Raw genomic sequence first — 19,426 nt, 5'->3', positions numbered from 1 at the left:
CAACCGGAATTTATAAAGGGGATATATGGTTATGTAGCCTGCATATCACAGAAACTGCCAAAAACATATTAAAGAACAAAGCTTTATTTTTTGTTTTGTTGGGTTTAACGTCGCACCACCGACACAATCATAAGTCATATAGTGACTTTCCAGGTTTGATAGTGGAGGAAGAACCCATGTACTCCTCCATACATTATTTCATCACAGACGGGCACCTGGGTAGAACCACGGACCTTCCGTAAGCCGGCTGGATGGCTTCCTCACATGAAGTAATTTGAAGTCAGTTACCTTAACCACTTGACCACGGCGGCCCCGAGACAACATTTTGTGAATATTTTAAGAATCGAGTCATAAAAGACAGTGCGGTAGAACATGTTATTGACAAGTAGATAGTTGGTTAAGATGTTGTTTGCTGTGTTTTTATGATATAGTCCTTTGTACTGAAATAAGTTCAACATACGAACAAACCCTATGGAGCAATTTATAAGACTATTCACCATCCTGAATGGATTCAAAATTCTCAGGCAATAACCAAATTTAATCTTGACCGATATTTGCATACTTGTCTGGAACAGTATTACCAATTACTGTACACAGGGTCCGTATTCTCCACTGTTCATAGTCTGAAACTTAGACAGGTATTTCACTTAACACTCAGTTGTTATATTTTTTCGTACATTCAATTTTACTGAATTGTAGAATTCGTGAGGGCCGTTAGGTGCGTTACACATTTCATTACCTCTATGAAAAGATTCAGTGATTTGAAATTTTGCTTGATTACGTTTTATATAAAGTACCCCAAAATGTTAAGCTTGGTTATATGTTTTATGTTATTGTCAGGTCTGATATATATTAAAGTACTAAAAAGTACATTCTGGCTATGTACTAGTGAAAGTTTTCCCCTCACAATTACTTAAAGAGAAGAGAAAACAAATGAGTCTCTTTGGTTGCGATCTGGTGTCTGTCTTTGATCTCTCAGAGCTAACAAAAGTGTCATTACCTTCAATTTCCGAAGGAAAGTAATGTCATTTATGATAGAATTCTGCAATCATATGTCTGGGAAAGTACCAGATGATGCCATATATCATTTCAAGTTCAGATATGTCCCCTTTGTTGATAAGAAACGTAACATTATCAACCATAATACCACTGTAATTGACTGCATTTTTACGTGTAATAATTCTTTACGATACCATAAATCTGTAACATTCAGTGTCGTTCGTGGTAACTTGTGTTTGATGACAAGTGATAGAGAATGTTATCGATCAGTGAATACGCAAGGTTTTTTCAGGACTGACATCAAAAGACATGATTTTTCATACCACATTAAAAGATAGTATCAGACATGTGTCATTAGAATTGTATTCTACTGTGCAGCCTGTGTTGCTGAAACAGTTATTTCATTGTGCCTTATATATACAGTACATACCCCATTCATTTACTCATATGTGTTTTTAAACTGCATCAATATTTTACGTTGAAATATGCACCAAGATCTACATTTTGCGTTCGAATATCAAAAGCGGGTGGGAAGAAAACAAATAACACCAATTTTGCAATGAGCGTAATTCTGACAATCAATCCATCACTTCTTCTTTTCTGATTTTGTTTTGTTTTCATCAAAGATAATTATATAATTATTAAAGTAATCAGAATAGTTATCGAAGCAACCGCTGACGTTTGTTAAATGCCTTCATTGACCACTTCTTCTAACTACACACTTAGTTATTTGTTGTTATGCCTACATTATAATGGTTCATTTAAATGGAATTTGGATACCACGTGTATTGATTAATATGTTTTATAAAAACCTGATTGCAGTAACAACGGGCGCAGATTCACAAAAACCATGTTTGCAAATTTTGCATTACGCCATCATGTTCTGTTTCAAAAGGGTCATGTTTTGTTATATATATCTGACTGCATCCAAACACGCTATTAAGAAGTACCGATACTACAAGCATAGTGTCGAGAATACCAAATGAAAGAAACAGATATTGATTACAATCAGCCCAGCCAACAGTATAGATGTGAACAATGATTGACACCCGCAGCATAATACTTATATATCTGGTACAATATAGTCTGTTCTCTGTCTATCAAAGATTGAGAGTGTCATCATATCATATCAATTTGCCAATTTAATTAACTGTCTAAGTTTCAGATTTCTGGCGATATTGTATCCCACGTTGTCAAAGTTCGTACATAATTCTCCCTCTTCCTCTAATCTATTCCATTCCACAACTACAGAAAGCAAAGATAAAATTGACATTGACATATAAAATGAAGGACTTCGGACACTTTCAATATGAATTTGCCTACTCCAAGAGTGAAAAATAAACCACTGAGAAATAAGTATTTAATAACATATACCATCAAAATACATATTTGAGATTATTTCTTAAAGTCAAATTTTTCAATATTTGTTTCATAAAATGGTAATTTTTGCTCTAAATAGAATTACGTACCCTGTTATATACATATAAAAGCTATTTTGCTTTAAACAACATTGTTCCCCCCCCCCCCCGTGCATCAAAACCATATTTGGTCAGCATATGTAGATATTAATTATACACATTTTCTGTGACTATTGTGTTGATGCAAGGGGTGGAACAGTACTTTTAAACAAAAAATATAACTACAGAGTGTTCCCAAATGTAAAGTAACCAATACTTTTTTATATTCATTTTTAATAATTTGATAGTCACATATTTTTACATCTGTTTGTAACTCAATTACTATACAAATGTTTGAAAGGGCACATATAGGCATGTTATACATGTATAGTAGTGAGAGAAGCAAATACTGTGAATTCATTATTATTCGTTGGGTTAAATTTTCATTGGCTTATCCTGGTTGTTTGTTGCAGTAGATTGGCAAATGTGTGCTGTAAAATACTAGCAACACACCAGGTAATCGTCTGCATGCCCTCCTCGCAACGCGCACGCCACTAGCGATGAAGATGTAATTTTTTTTCCATTTTGTTTTTATTATTTTTTGTATTTTTTATATATTTTTCATTTCTTTATTTCTTCATCTTCTTCTGTGCATTTATATTTATTTCTTTTAGACACGCATTCATTACTTCATGTTCTTCCTTCTGTGAAAACTGAATTGAAGATTGTTCTTTGCTTTGGACTAGGCCTTAACACAACAAAAAAGAGGCAATATGTGCACAGCAGTTAATCTGATCCTGACTATAGTCTATCCAACAGAAATAACGCTTGGCATTGATATGCCTGTCATTCATAGGTCAAGAACAGTAGCTTCTTGGCAGGTCATATCGGTGACGGTTTCACATTCAGTGTGATGCCACGAAAGTGATGTGTCAAATCGCTTTCCATGCAGATGGCATATACAAATACGGCTAGACGCGAAAACGAACTAAACGGTCCTGCCGAATTTCAGGTGGAATTTTTATTAGAGACCTGCTTCTACTTTAGCCCTACAGATGACACATTTCGAATATTTTTGCCCACAACTTCAGCCCTGAATAGACAACATTATCTATAGATGGATTGTTGTCAGACTTATCCCGATTTACCTTTTTCCGATCCAGCTTCCTTAGGCAAGCCTCAGAAAGAACTGTCATTTCGGATACATTTTTATTACATGTTTAAGCGAAATGAGCCGTGCCATGTGAAAAACAACATAGTGGCTTTGCGACCAGCATGGATCAAGACCAGCCTGAGCATCTGCGCAGTCTGGTCAGGATCCATGTTGTTTGCTTTCAAAGTCTATTGGAATTAGACAAACCGTTAGCGAACAGCATGGATCCTGACTAGACTGCGCAGATGCGCAGGCTGGTCTGGATCCATGCTGGTCGCAATTGCACTATGTTGGTTTTCTCATAGCGCGGCTCAAATATTATCTGTGCCGCTGGTACTTATCCCAAGCAAGAACCCACCCTACGGCCTTGATAAGATTACTGCCTTTTCTTAGTATTAATGTTATACAGCACACAAATATCTGCCATCACTTATAACAGAGCTATACAGATATGTACATGTACTCACTACCTGAACCACTGTAATAAAACTGACCGGTCACTTATACATGTATACCTATTCACACATGTAATGCATCAATAACTTTACATTACGAACAGTGTATAGATAAATCAAGTACAGGTTGTTTGCAAAAATATCGTTCTCTTTTTTATTTATTTATAGGATTTTTAAGGTCCAATACTAAGGAAAGTGAACATTTTAATTTCTTTTAAAAAGCACAGAAACTATTTCATTTTATTGGAAAATGAAAGTTGGTATGTAGAAATTCGAAATAAATCGCAGTATATGTACAATTATTTTTCTATGAAGTATGAAGAAAGTTAAAAAGACCTGGGGGGTCATTCTGTCGATTCATTGAAATTTCAACATAATACACATACATTTCTTTGAGTTCCAAAGACCTTCTGTAAATTTTGACCTGCCAATCTTCATTATTTAGTGTCTTGCAGAAGTCTATGCACTGGCTATGAAAAAAATTGCCAACTCACTTTCCCTTAGTAATGGACCTTTAATCTTAAAATGTTATTTTTTCCTTAAATAAACAGATTTTGTCACTTTTTTCGACTGGAATTCATATATTTAAAACTTCCGTAAAGTGATGACATTATATTTTTACGGAAATTAAACATTTTATTTTTTCAAAAAAATATACCCTGGCCCACATAAAATAAGAAAAACATCTTGATAGGAACAGATACAAATCAGTTTCTGCTGTAATAAATTAACTAATACACTGGTTTATCATTGACTCGAAACGATTTGGGTATTGTTCAAATACTTGATGAGAAATTTGCATTTAAAATGTAGGCTAGAAGCATATGATAGTGTCCGAAGTCCTTTTGCTATTAAACAAACCAATGCAAAATTTGAACAGTAGTTTCGTCAGAGTCCAAGAGATTATTCTCTGCTGATGGGAACATTTCTATGTGCAATACACATCTAGTGATTGAAAGAAGTTGCAAAATGTCATTTTCGTATATATGATACGTCCTGTGAATAAATTAACCTCATTGAAACTGCATTGAAAATTTAGCATTGGTGGTGATTTAGTGAAACGTACATTTTTACATGCTTTAGGGATTATAATAATTATAAAGAATGCCTTGAAAATAAGAGGCATGCATCCTTACGGACCATTTTTGCAGAAAAAAGTCACATTAATAATCAGACTCAGGGTTCATCAACAGAGAAAAACGTTACAGTCGACATTTTACATATTAGGTGAAATACGAACTCTAATCTTTCAGAAATTACGGACCTCTGTTTCCAAAACTAGAAAATTGCCAGACATATCCTGTGTATTGAAAGACGTATTCTTATGCTGGGAATAAATAACGTAAGCTTAGATATATGGCACTAAGTACAAATTTATAGGTCAATAACAGCAAAAAGCATTTGCATTAGTAGTATTAAGTAGCATTAAATGTATTTTTCCGCTGCTGAGTTAGAAAACCGATCACATTTATTGCCCATAGTTTTCCTCGTGTGAGACAAATCCATTATTTTAGCTTTGGATCATACGTCGCTTTTCGTGGAATTACACTCTTTATATCATTGAAGGGTCCATGTACACTTCCGTATGAATACAACTGCTGTGTCTCAAGTACATTTTGGTACTTGAAACATGTGTAGATGTTGAGTTCTGCTCCACTCGGGGCTAGATGGCGTAGACGGTAGCTTTCATTTCAACTACCGTCCATGACCAGGCGCAATAAAACCAAGTCGGTAACATTTTCATTTGTGTCGTGGTTGCCGACCAGTGGTTGTCTATTTTATGTTATTTATTTGTTTTACCTTTGACTTTGCTTTCATGAGTAAGCATATTTAAAGAGAAAGATACTTCTGTAGTCAAATATGAATATAAAGTTCTAAAATGTTAGTCAGGCATAGAAAGGTAGTGAATTTAGCAGTTCTTGAACTCATACCTCCAAATTTATGATTAAATTAACGTAGCAACCTTTTTTGCATTTGTGTGAAACTTTGATATCCATCTGGATCAAAGATTAGCATTTAAATTTAATAGAATATTGACAATCGAAATAAGATTTAAACTGGCGCGGAATACGTCATATAGTACGGTATAATTTTGCAGTACATAATAAAATATAATAACATTTCAGTATTACAAAAGTAAGTCCCCCAAACCCCGAAAAAAATAACACCACTTTAGACTGGAGAATTATATTGAAAATCAGAAAAACCTACAAGGAATATCCAATTAACCAATTAAGTGAAACTTTAGTGCTTTTCATCTTAGAAACCAGTCTGATAACAAATCCTTAGCGCGCTAAGTAGCACAAAATGTTTCGTCTTCTTCCCGAAAATATTCAAAAAAGAGTGTACCATCACACTACATGTACCTTAAAATAAATATTCACTGCTAACAAATTAGGCGTCAGGTTTCTTTGCTACGTGAGAGAGAGAGGAACGGACATTCTTTATCACGTCGGAAATCGGAACAGTACAATTTATTTAGCGTCAAACGCTCTGGCAGTAAATATTCCAATGTCTGATTAAAATTAAGTTTCTTTTTGTGATTTATCATTTTTTAAATTATCGTTGGTAGGCAGCCTGCAGGCATCCTATTAATTGCATTGTAAAACAATATCTTAATGTACACAAAATCCGCAATATATATCTGTACGTCAATATGATATTAACAGAACTATTAAACTGATTTCGCTACCGTTCAGTTTCTGTTTGGAATCTGTTGACAGGAGGACTTATTAATGTGTCTATAAGAACAAAATAAAATATTATTCCAATACCAGAGGGATAATTCCTTTCGTCCGAGAAAGAAAATCAGCTGCGCTAACTTGATTTATAATTCCAAAATTCACAGGTTTATATGCATAATAGACAGGCATATTCGTCTGGGATTCACACGTTTTAGTATCAAACAAACCGAACTCTTCCTCATAATATACATGTAATTACATCTGGTCAGCAGATGGTGAAAAAAGTGTTTTTCTTGGAATGTTAAAACGATACAAACTGAACCAGTCATGAAAATGAAACAGGATAAATTGATAAAAAATAAACTGAAAATGATTGGCATTTTCTTTTATTTCGTATTTTTTTTTAGATATATCTTTAAGTGTTAAAATGTTCTTCGCACGTCGATTGCAAGCTTACGAATTATTTTTGATTATGTTGAACATTATGTCGTACAAAGACCGGAAACACTTAATATTTCCTTGTCGATCCATTTTAAAGATTTAATCGAGACTTCGGATAACACAAAGTTATTTCACACTTACGAACAAAGAACTTGCGTGTATGTTTAGTAAGATTGGACGTTAATAGCGACATTGGCGACGACATATTTCCTTCTTAAGAGTTCTTTTTTAACGGCTAACGTGGTCGTGGGCTTGTCTTCGGTCTTTTTTACTTGCTACTTTATTGTTCATTCTTAAAATCAATTGTTCATCATTAAGATTGCTTTAGGGCTTCTGAAATTGCTAGTTGATACTGAGCTCTTGGAATAAGGATTAAAATAAGAACTTTTAGAACTCGTGTCATTGAACAGAATTTGATATTTGATCTTTTCGAAATCATGCCAGATTAATGGGTCTTTATAAGACATTAATATCTTTCAACACAGCTCAACCTATCTGAAATAAGTGTCAGCAAAACTACTCAATCCTTCAAGCGGACACACAAAATGGTATTCCACTGATTTAAATGTGCCCGATTAATTTGATCAAGTTGCTCGCTGCACTGTTATATCAATATAAGTTTTACATGCATATTTTGAACATGTACATCAACCTTTATAATTGAAATTTGTTACTTAATATGTTTTATGCAATAAAGAATGAAACCCTAGTGTAACGTAAATGATAATTTCATGCATGGGTCTATGATGGAAAGCAAATACCATATGTACTTTCACAGCGTCCAAGGAAAACCTAATAACATCATCCAAAAATAAAATGACATCACTAAAATGCGCCGACATGCAATGATTAAAATAATGAGTGTGTCTTCATGGCGATTCAAAGTAATATTAAGGTCATTTATTAATATCTATATTAACCAAATAGTATTAGACGTAATGTCATTTAAAATATCCTAGTAATATGACATACACCGCACCAATGCGACAGCGACAGAGTTAATATGAAAAATCATCATTAGTAAGATCTGCATATTTTGGGCCCGTACTTTTTGGAAAAAAATGCAGGTGACATAAAACGTCTTATGGAAATTTTATGGCCAAAATGAATAAAGTGGAATGATATAAGTGATGCCCTTTCGATTTTTGACGGCATTTTGTTTGGATGGTTGTTCAGCCAAATGAAAAGATATTATATAGTTAATTGATAAAATAATCAATAATGAAGTGATTTAATACAATTAATATAATTTTGTTACTGTGTCCCGGAGAGTCGTTATGACCTTCACGGAGCAAATATCTTTATCATTGATACTAAAAAGGCTATTATCAAAGCACTAAATGTGAAAAATAGGTGCCATATGAATCATACAAGTTAATCAATAATGAATAAAGTTTTCTTAATTATTATCACCCACATGGCATTTTCAATTCCGTCTTAGCACGTGTACAGTCCGCGCTCCGAAGATTCCGATATTTGCACAATTCTTGAAATTGAATACAAACACTAAATTCAAGTGATATTGATTATAATGACAAGAACGTGTTTTTTTACATTTCTGTTTTTATATATTTTAACAATTTGCTTGTATTCTTAGTACAGAAGTTTTGAAATTTGATGATATTATAGATTAAAATACCTTTATCACTAGTTTATATAAATTAACAAATTAGATCGGCTTATGCCAGATCATTCTTTCTTAAGAAATAATGAATTGTGTACATGACAGAAGGATTTGATTCATTAGAACCTCCGTTTAGATACATGTCCAACTGCGTAAGGATACACATTTGCAATTGAAAATTCGTTCCACGATATTTGCCTGTATTCAATAATTTACCTAAATTATTCGTCTTTGTTTCCGCATACATCAAGTTAATACAAAAGCAAACGTTTCAGTCATTCTATCATGTGGAATACTTTCAAATTGGCAGCCCTGAAGCCTAAATAATTAGTAGTGGCACTAACCTTAATAGGTGGCAGTTTTTAAAGAACGGAAGTATTTAGTCATTCTTTCTTTGCCATTGATTGAGCTTTGTATTTAATAATCATGACAGAAAAGAAAAACATGACAGAACGCCTGAGTATTGTTGTTGCTTGCCGATTGAAATATGATTAAAAGCCTTAGTATAATAACAACTAGTTGTTTGTGCAAATGGCATTCTAAATGTTTGCAAACATGTATAATGATGTTTGATGTTGTCAGAAGAAAAGGTCATACTGGAAGCACATATAAGTCATGTTTATGTTATGTACATGTACACATTGAATGTTACTTTGGGTTCTAATCATTTTTTTGAAACGGCCCTGACAAAATTTAAAAAAAAACGTCTTCCGAGACAATCGTGATCTGGTAGATATACCTAATCCGCAACAGCACCAATATTGTCACTGCTTTATCCAAGATAGTCACTAAATGATTGGAGACGTGTTTATAGGGCATAAGTTTAGCATGCCACATTTATGAATAGAAATCATGATATGACATATTAATAAATGATAAACTGTGCATGATATATTTATGAATATAAATCATGGCATTTTATATTTTAAATAACCACAATATAAACAAAATATGTGTTCTGCTTTCTGTACATAAATAGGCATTTTTCTGGTTTCGTAAAATGCAAAAAATTAAATTTGCATCCTTATTTTTACTTATTCATCTGGCATGTCGCGATTTCTATTTTCAAAAGAACAGACTATGATTTCTATTCATCAATACTACATGCCTAATTTTTCATTCAGTGATATGGCATATCATGATTTCTATATAAAAGAAACTGCTCACAAGTGGTTTTACTTCATACAAGTAAATTCATCCGCCGACTTTGAAACTCGACTTCATTATAAATTGCAGTTGATACGGGAAAATGCACACTGTTATATTTCCCTTATAAAATATTTTCCTAATTTAGGCGTTCGCGTGTTGTCATACCAAACAACGAGAAAAGACACACCGCTAATAACTGACTAAAGAGCAACCATTTTAAATTTGCCTAATGGACGATATTGCCTGCAGAAGACGTTATTCGCATGATGTATTTGCAAACTGATGTCTCAAATTAAGCCATTTTGGGGGGAATGTGCCTAAATCCATCTGTGTGTATATTTAACCTTTTATTTTTTATTTTTCTGTAATGTCTCTGTATGAAGCCTTATTTCTTGATGATCATAATTATGCTACAAATCACATGCCATGCGCGTGCAGTTCTAACGCAATATAAGACAATGGGTTAAAAACATCGTTAATGCTTTTATACAAAAAGATATTGAGTTTATTCGCTTATATGTTAATTGATTAAATGTTAAAAGAAAAACAGATCAGTTGGTCATAATGTGATGTTCAATGCGTTAGGAGCACCCTCTTTTTCTTTGAAAACAGCTACATTTTACCTGCTGTCTCAGAAATATTCTATAGGCTACTTTAAAGTGCAACTAACTACATTGTATATAAACGATATCTTGAAACTAATTCTTTGCTGTTTTAGCTTTCTTTTGTTGAGGGATGATAACATTAAATTAACCTTCATCAAGTCAAATACTAACGAAACATCTGACTGACTGAACATACATGTGGAAGTTGATACTGTATTTCTTAATTAGTTTAACGCAGAATTTTCATATTTTTATTGATTCTAATAACTAAGACATCATCCATATATGTTTCATACCGAATAAAAGGAACAATCTTTTCATTAGTACATGCAGTTAAGAGCAATAGTTTTACCGTTGATTTGTTTTAAGATAACTTCTTTGCGTACAGATTGCCAACTGATTTTATCACTGAAATAGCAACGGAATATCACATATTTTATGTAAAAAAAATAGTATTTTGAAATACATGGGTTTGACTTATTCTGTCTTCTTAGTGTCCAGTCTACAAACTGGTGTGTTAAAATTCAAAACGTTTTACTGTAATTATATTTATTTTTTACATATTCTAAAAATGTAAATTGCATTATGACCGGGGGGAAATATGCCCTGATAGTTTAACTATTAGACTAAGTATTATTTGAAGCTCATTTCATTTTATCAATCACCTATCCGTGATTACGTGATAAATTAGTATTTTTCGTGTACGTTCTTAGCAATATAACACCATATGAAGGTTGTTAACGCAATCATACAGCAACAGAAATAACTTTCAAAGGAAATGTACTGCACATTTGTATACACCATTCCAAGTTTAATTACGTCCTCATACGAGAAAATCTAAATTTAAGTAGTACTTGACATGTATAACCAGTAAATTTAAATTTATGCCGTAAATACATACATATTAAGGAATTATTTATTTTAACACTTTATTTTCGTAGCAATAAGTGTAAAGTTAAATGATATCATAAAATAAAAAAGTGGAAATACCACAGATCGCCCAAAACGACATAAATGAAAATGTTGCAGGCTCGGTTTGATTGAGCCTGTTCATGAATGGTAGTGGATTACAAGCTACCGTCCACACCCTCTAGCCCCAGGTTCAACAGAACTCAAAATTTACATATATTATAAGTACCAGAATATAGTTTAGAGTCATCCGCAGATGTACTCATACGGCGGTGCACATGGAGCCTTCAATGATGCATACACAGAGTTGCAATTCCATGAAAAGCGGCGTATGGTCCCCAGATAAAACAATGACTTTGCCCTAAACGAGAAAACAATCTGCGGAACTAAACAAACCGGAATTTAGAAAGGGGATATGTGGTTATGTAGCCTGCATATCACAGAAACTGCCAAAAACATATCAAAGAATAAAGCTTTATTTTTTGTTTTGATGGGTTTAACGTCGCACTATCGACACAATTATAAGTCATTTAGTGACTTTTCAGGTTTGATGGTGGAGGAAGAACCCATGTACTCCTCCATGCATTATTTCATCACAGACGCACCTGGGCAGAACCACGGACCTTCCGTATGCCGGCTGGATGGCTTCCTCACATGAAGTAATTTGAAGTCAGTTACCTTAACCATTTGACCATGGCGGCCCAGCCAACATTTTGTGAATATTTTAGGAATCCAGTCATAAAAGACAGTTAGGTAGAACATGTTATTGACAAGTAAATAGTTGGTTAAGATGTTGCTTGCTGTGTTTTTATGATATAGTCCTTTGTACTGAAATAAGTTCAACGTACGAACAAACCCTATCGAGCAATGTATAAGGCTATTCACCAACTTGAATGGATTCAAAATTCTCATGCAATAACCAAATTTAATCTTGACCGATATTTGCATACTTGTCTGGAACAGTATTAGCAATTACTGTATGGAGGGCCCGTATTCTCCACTGTTCATAGTCTGAAACCTAGACAGGTATTTCAATTAAGACTCAGTTGTTATATTTTTTCGTACATTCAATTTTACTGAATTATAGAATTCGTGAGGGGGCGTTAGGTGCGTTACACATTTCATTACCTCTATGAAAAGATTCAAATTGAATGAGTTTGAAATTTTGCTTGATTACGTTTTATGTAAAGTACCCCAAAATGTTAAGCTTGGTTATATGTTTTATGTTATTGCCAGTTCTGATACATATTAAAGTACTAAAAGGTACATTCTGGCTATGTACTAGTGAAAGTTTTCCCCTCACAATTACTTAAAGAGAAGAGAAAACAAATGAGTCTCTTTGGTTGCGATCTGGTGTCCGTCTTTGATTTCTCAGCGCTAACAAAAGTGTCATTACCTTCAATTTCCGAAGGAAAGTAATGTCATTTATGATACAATTCTGCAATAATATGTCTGGGAAAGTACCAGATGATGCCATATATCATTTCAAGTTCAGATATGGAAATGAAAATGTCCCTCTTATTGATAAGAAACGTAACATTATCAACCATAATACCACTGTAATTGACTGCATTTTTACGTGTTATAATTCTTTACGATATCATTATATATCTGTAACATTCAGTGTCGTTCGTGGTAACTTGCGTTTGATGACAAGTGATAGAGAATGTTATCGATCAGTGAATACGCAAGGTTTTTTTCAGGACTGACATCAAAAGACATGATTTTTCATACTACATAAAAAGATAGTATCAGACATGTGTCATAAGAATGTGAACGATTATTCTACTGTGCAACCTGTGTTGCTGAAACAGTTATTTCATTGTGTCTTATAAATACAGTACATACCCCATTCATTTACTTATATGTGTTTTTTGAAACTACATCTATATTTTATGTTGAAATATGCATCTAGATCTACATTTTGCGTTGGAATATCAAAAGCTGATGGGAAGAAAATAAATAACTGACAATCAATCCATCACTTCTTCTTTTCTGATTTTGTTCTGTTTTCATCAAAGATAATCATATAATTATTAAAGTAATCAGAATAGTTATCGAAGCAACCGCTGACGTTTGTTAAATGCCTTCATTAACCACTTCTTTTAACTACACACTTGGTTATTTGTTGTTATGCCTACATTATAATGGTTCATTTAAATTGAATTTGGATAACACGTGTATTGATTAATATGTTTTATAAAAACCTGATTGCAGTAACAACGGGCGCAGATTAACAAAAACCATGTTTGCAAATTTTGCATTACGCCATCATGTTCTGTTTCAAAAGGGTCATGTTTCGTTATATATATCTGACTGCATCCAAAAACGCTATTAAGAAGTACCGATACTACAAGCATAGTGTCGAGAATACCAAATGAGAGAAACAGATATTGATTACAATCGGCCCAGCCAACAGTATAGATGTCAACAATGATTGACACCCGCAGCATAATACTTATATATCTGGTACAATATATTCTGTTCTCTGTCTATCAAAGATTGAGAGTGTCATCATATCATATCAATTTGCCAATTTAATTAACTGTCTAAGTTTCAGATTTCTGGCGATATTGTATCCCACGTTGTCATAGTTCGTACATAATTCTTCCTCTTCGTTTAATCTATTCCATTCCACAATTACAGAAAGCAAAGATAAAATTGACATTGACATATAAAGTGAATTTTGCTATTATAATAAACAAACCAATGCAAAATTTGAACAGTAGTTTTGTCCGAGTCCAAGAGATTATTCTCTGCTGATGGGAACATTTCTATGTGAAATACACATCTAGTGATTGAAAGAAGTTGCAAAATGTCATGTTCGTATATATGATATGTCCTGTGAATAAATTAACCTCATTGAAACTGCATTGAAAATTTAGCATTGGAGGTGATTTAGTGAAACGTACATTTTTACATGCTTTAGGGATTATAATAATTATAAAGAATGCCTTGAAAATAAGAGGAATACATCCTTACGGGCAATTTTTTGCAGAAAATAGTCACATTAATAATCAAACTCAGGGTTCATCAACAGGGAAATATCTTTCACGTTACAGTCGACATTTTACATATTAGGTGAAATACGAACTCTAATCTTTCAGAAATTACGGACCTCTGTTTCCAATACCAGAAAATTGCCAGACATATCCTGTTAATTCAAAGACGTATTCTTATACTGGGAATAAATCACATAAGCTTAAATATATGACATGCACTAAGTACAAACTTATAGGTCAATAACAGCAAATAGCATTTGCATTAGTAGCATTAAGTAGCATTAAATGTATTTTTCCGTTGTTGAGTTAGCAAACCGATCACATTTATTGCCCATAGTTTTTCTCGTGTGAGACACATCTATTATTTTAGCTGTGGACCATACGCCGCTTTTCGAGGAATTGCGATCTTTATATCATTGAAGGTTCCATGTACACTTCCGTATGAATACAACTGCTGTGTCTAAAGTACATTTTGGTACTTGTAACATGGTAAATGTTGAGTTCTGCTTCACTCGGAGCTAGATGGCGTAGACTTTAGCTTTTATTTCAACTACCGTCCATGACCAGGCTCAATAAAACCAAGTCTGCAACATTTTCATTTATGTCGTGGTTGTCGGCCAGTGGTTTTCTATTTTACGTTATTTATTTGTTTTACCTTTGACTTTGCTTTCATGAGTTAGCATATTTAAAGAGGGAGATACTTCTGTAGCCAAATATGTATATAAAAATTCTAAAATGTTAGTCAGGCATAGAAATGTAGTGAATTTAGCAGTTCTTGAAATCATACCGCCAAATTTATGATTAAATTAACGTAGCAACCTTTTTTTTGCATTTGTGTGAAACTTTGATATCCATCTGGATGAAAGATTAGCATTTAAACTTAATAGAGTATTGACAATCGAAAGAAGATGTAAATTGGCGCGGTATATGTCTTATATTACGGTATAATTATGCAGTACATAATAAAATGTGTATATATATAATTTTTTTTTCAGTATAATAATAAAAGTAAGTTCCCCAAACCCGAAAAACAATAACACCACTTTATCTAAGGCATCAATCTTACAATCATCAATTAGACTGGAGAATTATATTGAAAACCAGAAAAATCTACGAGGAATATCCAATTAACCAATTAAGTGAAACTTTTGTGCTTTTCATCTTAGAAACCAGTCTGATAACAAATCCTTAGCGCGCTAAGTACCACAAAATGTTTAGTCTGCTTCCCGAAAATATTCCAAAAAGAGTGTACCATCACACTACATGTACCTTAAAATAAATAATCACTGCTAACAAATTAGGCGTCAGGTTTCTTTGCTACGTGAAAGAAAGAGGAACGGACATTCTTTATCACGTCTGAAATCTGAGCAGTATAATTTATTTAGCGTCAAACGCTCTGGCAGTAAATATTCCAATGTCTGATTAAAATTAAGTTTCTTTTTGTGATTTATCAGTTTGTAAATTATCATTGTTAGGAAACCTGCAGGCATCCTATTTATTGAATTGTAAAACAACATCGTAATGTACACAAAATCAGCAGAATGTATCTGTATGTGACAGTAATTTTGTCTTATATAAAAAAACACAACTTCAGGTCGTCTTTACCTATCTTTATAGAACATTACTTTTTCCTACACCTATTTTTCATGAAAGTTCTATCACAAATTAACGACAAAAATGGAAAGAAAGTAGGGGGGTTGATAGTTCCTAGTGAAATGCCAGTCAGTCGTGGTCTGCTACCCTAAAAATGGCGCATATTTGCTCTTGTCCACACACTAAACCCCTACTTTCAGTTTCGATCAGCAAAACTTGCCATGTGGGGTGTTTAAACATGAAAACATTTCATCAACGTCTCATTTCATGCAGATTGTATCAAGCAGTGAAAAAGTGTAATAAAAGCACTCGGTTTACACGTGTTGAGCGGTTGTATTACATATACTTAGCACTTCATTAAGTGACATTTTCAGCCTGTCGATTCTGTTGTTTCTGTGATAAAAACGAGTAAAACGCAGGTTTTAGGAACTAGATTTTGAGGCAAAAATGGCCCAAAATGCACACCTTGTGCGACCTGTAAGGTATTATCTGCAAATGACTTACCTAAACACATGTATATTTTTAAAGCATGAGACCAGACGAAAATAATGATAGGAAGAAAAGTGTCTCATAACCGTTTACTTTTTAAATTTGAGCTGAATCTGGATGGATAGATGAACGTTTCCATTTCGTCTGACTTCCGTTACCTCCGGTAAGATTTTAGACCCGACCGTCTACACGGAACTAGGAAAATCGATTCAAGTACATATTTATTTTACACAATAATTACTCGTAGGCAGGAATCCATAGTTCACAAACATCATAAATAACCAGTTGAATATATATGTACATCTTTCTATTTTATTTAAAATACGTACCCGGGCCAAATGTGTAACTGGCCCCTGCCACTCAAGAGACTGTCACAAATTATGCCCTTAGATTGTGTTTCATTCGACGCCGCCAGGGGCCGGCGTCGAGTATATGGGATACACATACATTAAAGCTCCCTTGTCCGCAGTTCACGCGTTGCAGTATGGTATATCTGCGGTGTGTTCTATTTATAGAAAATGAGAGAGCGCTATGCTATAGGTAAGTAGGTCATACTAAGGTCAGAAATAGAAAACTTGACTTACAGAGTAACCTCCCTTATCAATAAATCGGATCAACATTTTGACGAAATTGTAAATAAAAAAATATTGTTTTATATCACATAATAAGTTGCATTACATACATTTTTTATGTTTTCTTTTTGCCATTTTTTGTTTATTCACTAAAATCTATTTTGCAATATCGTGGATCCTTTTACAAACTATTCACAGTGTTCAGTTTATCATTCCGAAACTATTCATTACCATGTATTTTACAATAACCTTTCAGTAAACTTCGAAAAGTATATTAAAAAATAAAAATACGGAAAATTTCACTTTGCCTGCATAAAATTCCTTGAAAAAAAGTATTAACAAATTAAATAAAGGAATCAATAAGCATATATATGTTGAAATGAACGTAGGAAGTGCCGCTGTTAACCGTTATTTTTAACCTTTTGTCTTTTTTCTTTGTTAACATGTACAGTGATGTAATTTCAGAAGGCGCACATTTTTGCAGATTTTAACAGTTGTATATTTATATAATTGTTATGGATACCTTAACTTTGAAGCATAGAGTTTCCCATTTGTGACCACATGTTCAACTGGTCAGAATATTTCTAAATATTTTATAAACTCATCTTGATTCTAACCTTTGACTTTCATTTTTTTTTTTTTGCTTATATGTCATGTACTCATTGTTTACAGATATTCACTGTCAACTAAGGTGTGCAATAAAGGGCCATCATTTGGCTGAATTTATCAGTGACAAGTTAATACTTATCTAAAATGTGGTTAGATCGAAATATCAAAAGCCATGGGACCATAACTTATCAAAGCATCAGTGACTTTCAAATAGATTTCCTTGTTGAATTTATATTTTCATTAATTTTATATGACTAGTCAGTTGCTCTGGTTGTATCATATCTTGTTACTTTTATTACTTTTATAGATAGTTTGTTTTTGTATCTGTCCATTCCTGTCTAACTTAAAAAAAGATTTTCTTTAAAACATTTTCTACACTTTGGCAGTGGGTTATTATGCTTGCTAATTTTCCTGTAATATTACACGTGTAGATTTGAATCTAGAAACTGACATATTCCTAGTAACCTTACGGTTCAACTAGGACTTAAAGTTTACCGTTCGTCCGAAAAAAAATGAATTCTATGATATTCCAAAAGTATATAAGAAAGATTTATGACATTTGCTTTGTGAATAGGGGCAATATAGAGATTATCTATGTTATATCATTCTTTTCTTGGACAAAATGTTTGGTTGTTTTAGGCAACGGAAACAGTAAAATGCTGTGTATAATCTGCATTTTGAAATCTATAATGTAGGTGACTAAGGTCAATGAAACTTCATCAGTGAATAGAAAACACTCATTACATTATATGATAATAAAAATAATGGTTTCTGTAAACCACAACTTTTAATAATTATCTTTCAACATTTCCTCATTTCCCAACAAACTGCATTTCTGTGAAACCTCCTGCATATAAAAAATTTTCAAAGGTGCTGACCTTAGTTGGTGAAATAATTACATTAATTTTGTATGTAAAAGGACCACCTACTCGCAATGTCAATGTCATTGCAGGTAGATGATTTGTATTGCATGGTAATACTTTTCTATCATGTTTATTCTTCATGTTTTTAACAGTTTATAACATATATTGTATTATGTGCTAATGTTGATAAATGTAACCAGTCAGTCTAATAAAGTAATGATTAGGTGATTTCTCATATTGCAATAAATGTACTTCAGACACAACACTTGGCGGCGTCTTTGATGCTTGCATCAATGAATTTCCTTGTGCCTTATCTTACATGCGCTCATGTAGATTTGTTTTTCGTCTTTCGTCTGCAGTAATATATTCTAAATATACGCAGCGTGACGTAGACACAGGTAAAGACTCAGCCAATCATTGCTCGCAGTCGTAATGATTTATTTATAGCCTAGGGATAAGTTCGTTATACATTTTTCCTATTTTCCTAAAAATGCTATCTTTTGAAATAATAAAAATCTTATGCTGTTTTCAGGTTCTAATTCATTTATGTAAGCATTTCAATAACTGCCTTATATTTCTTCTATTTACAATATCATTTTTTCATTGTCACATTTTAATATTAACTTCTCTATACCAGTGGCAAAATCCTAAAGCGTATCAAATATAGTCGCCGGTTCCTACCGGCGACTAATAAAATATTATTCCAATACCAGAGGGATAATGTCCTTTCGTCCGAGAAAGAAAATCAGCTGAGCTAACTTGATTTATAATTCCGAAATTCACAGGTTTATATGCATAACAGAAGGCATATTCGTCTGGGATTCACACGTTTTAGTATCAAACAAACCGAACTTTTCCTCGTAATATACATGTAATTACATA

This window comes from Mercenaria mercenaria, chromosome 3 (genome assembly GCF_021730395.1).
Source record: "Mercenaria mercenaria strain notata chromosome 3, MADL_Memer_1, whole genome shotgun sequence".
Lineage (NCBI taxonomy): Eukaryota > Metazoa > Mollusca > Bivalvia > Venerida > Veneridae > Mercenaria > Mercenaria mercenaria.
This window is presented reverse-complemented; position numbering follows the sequence as displayed.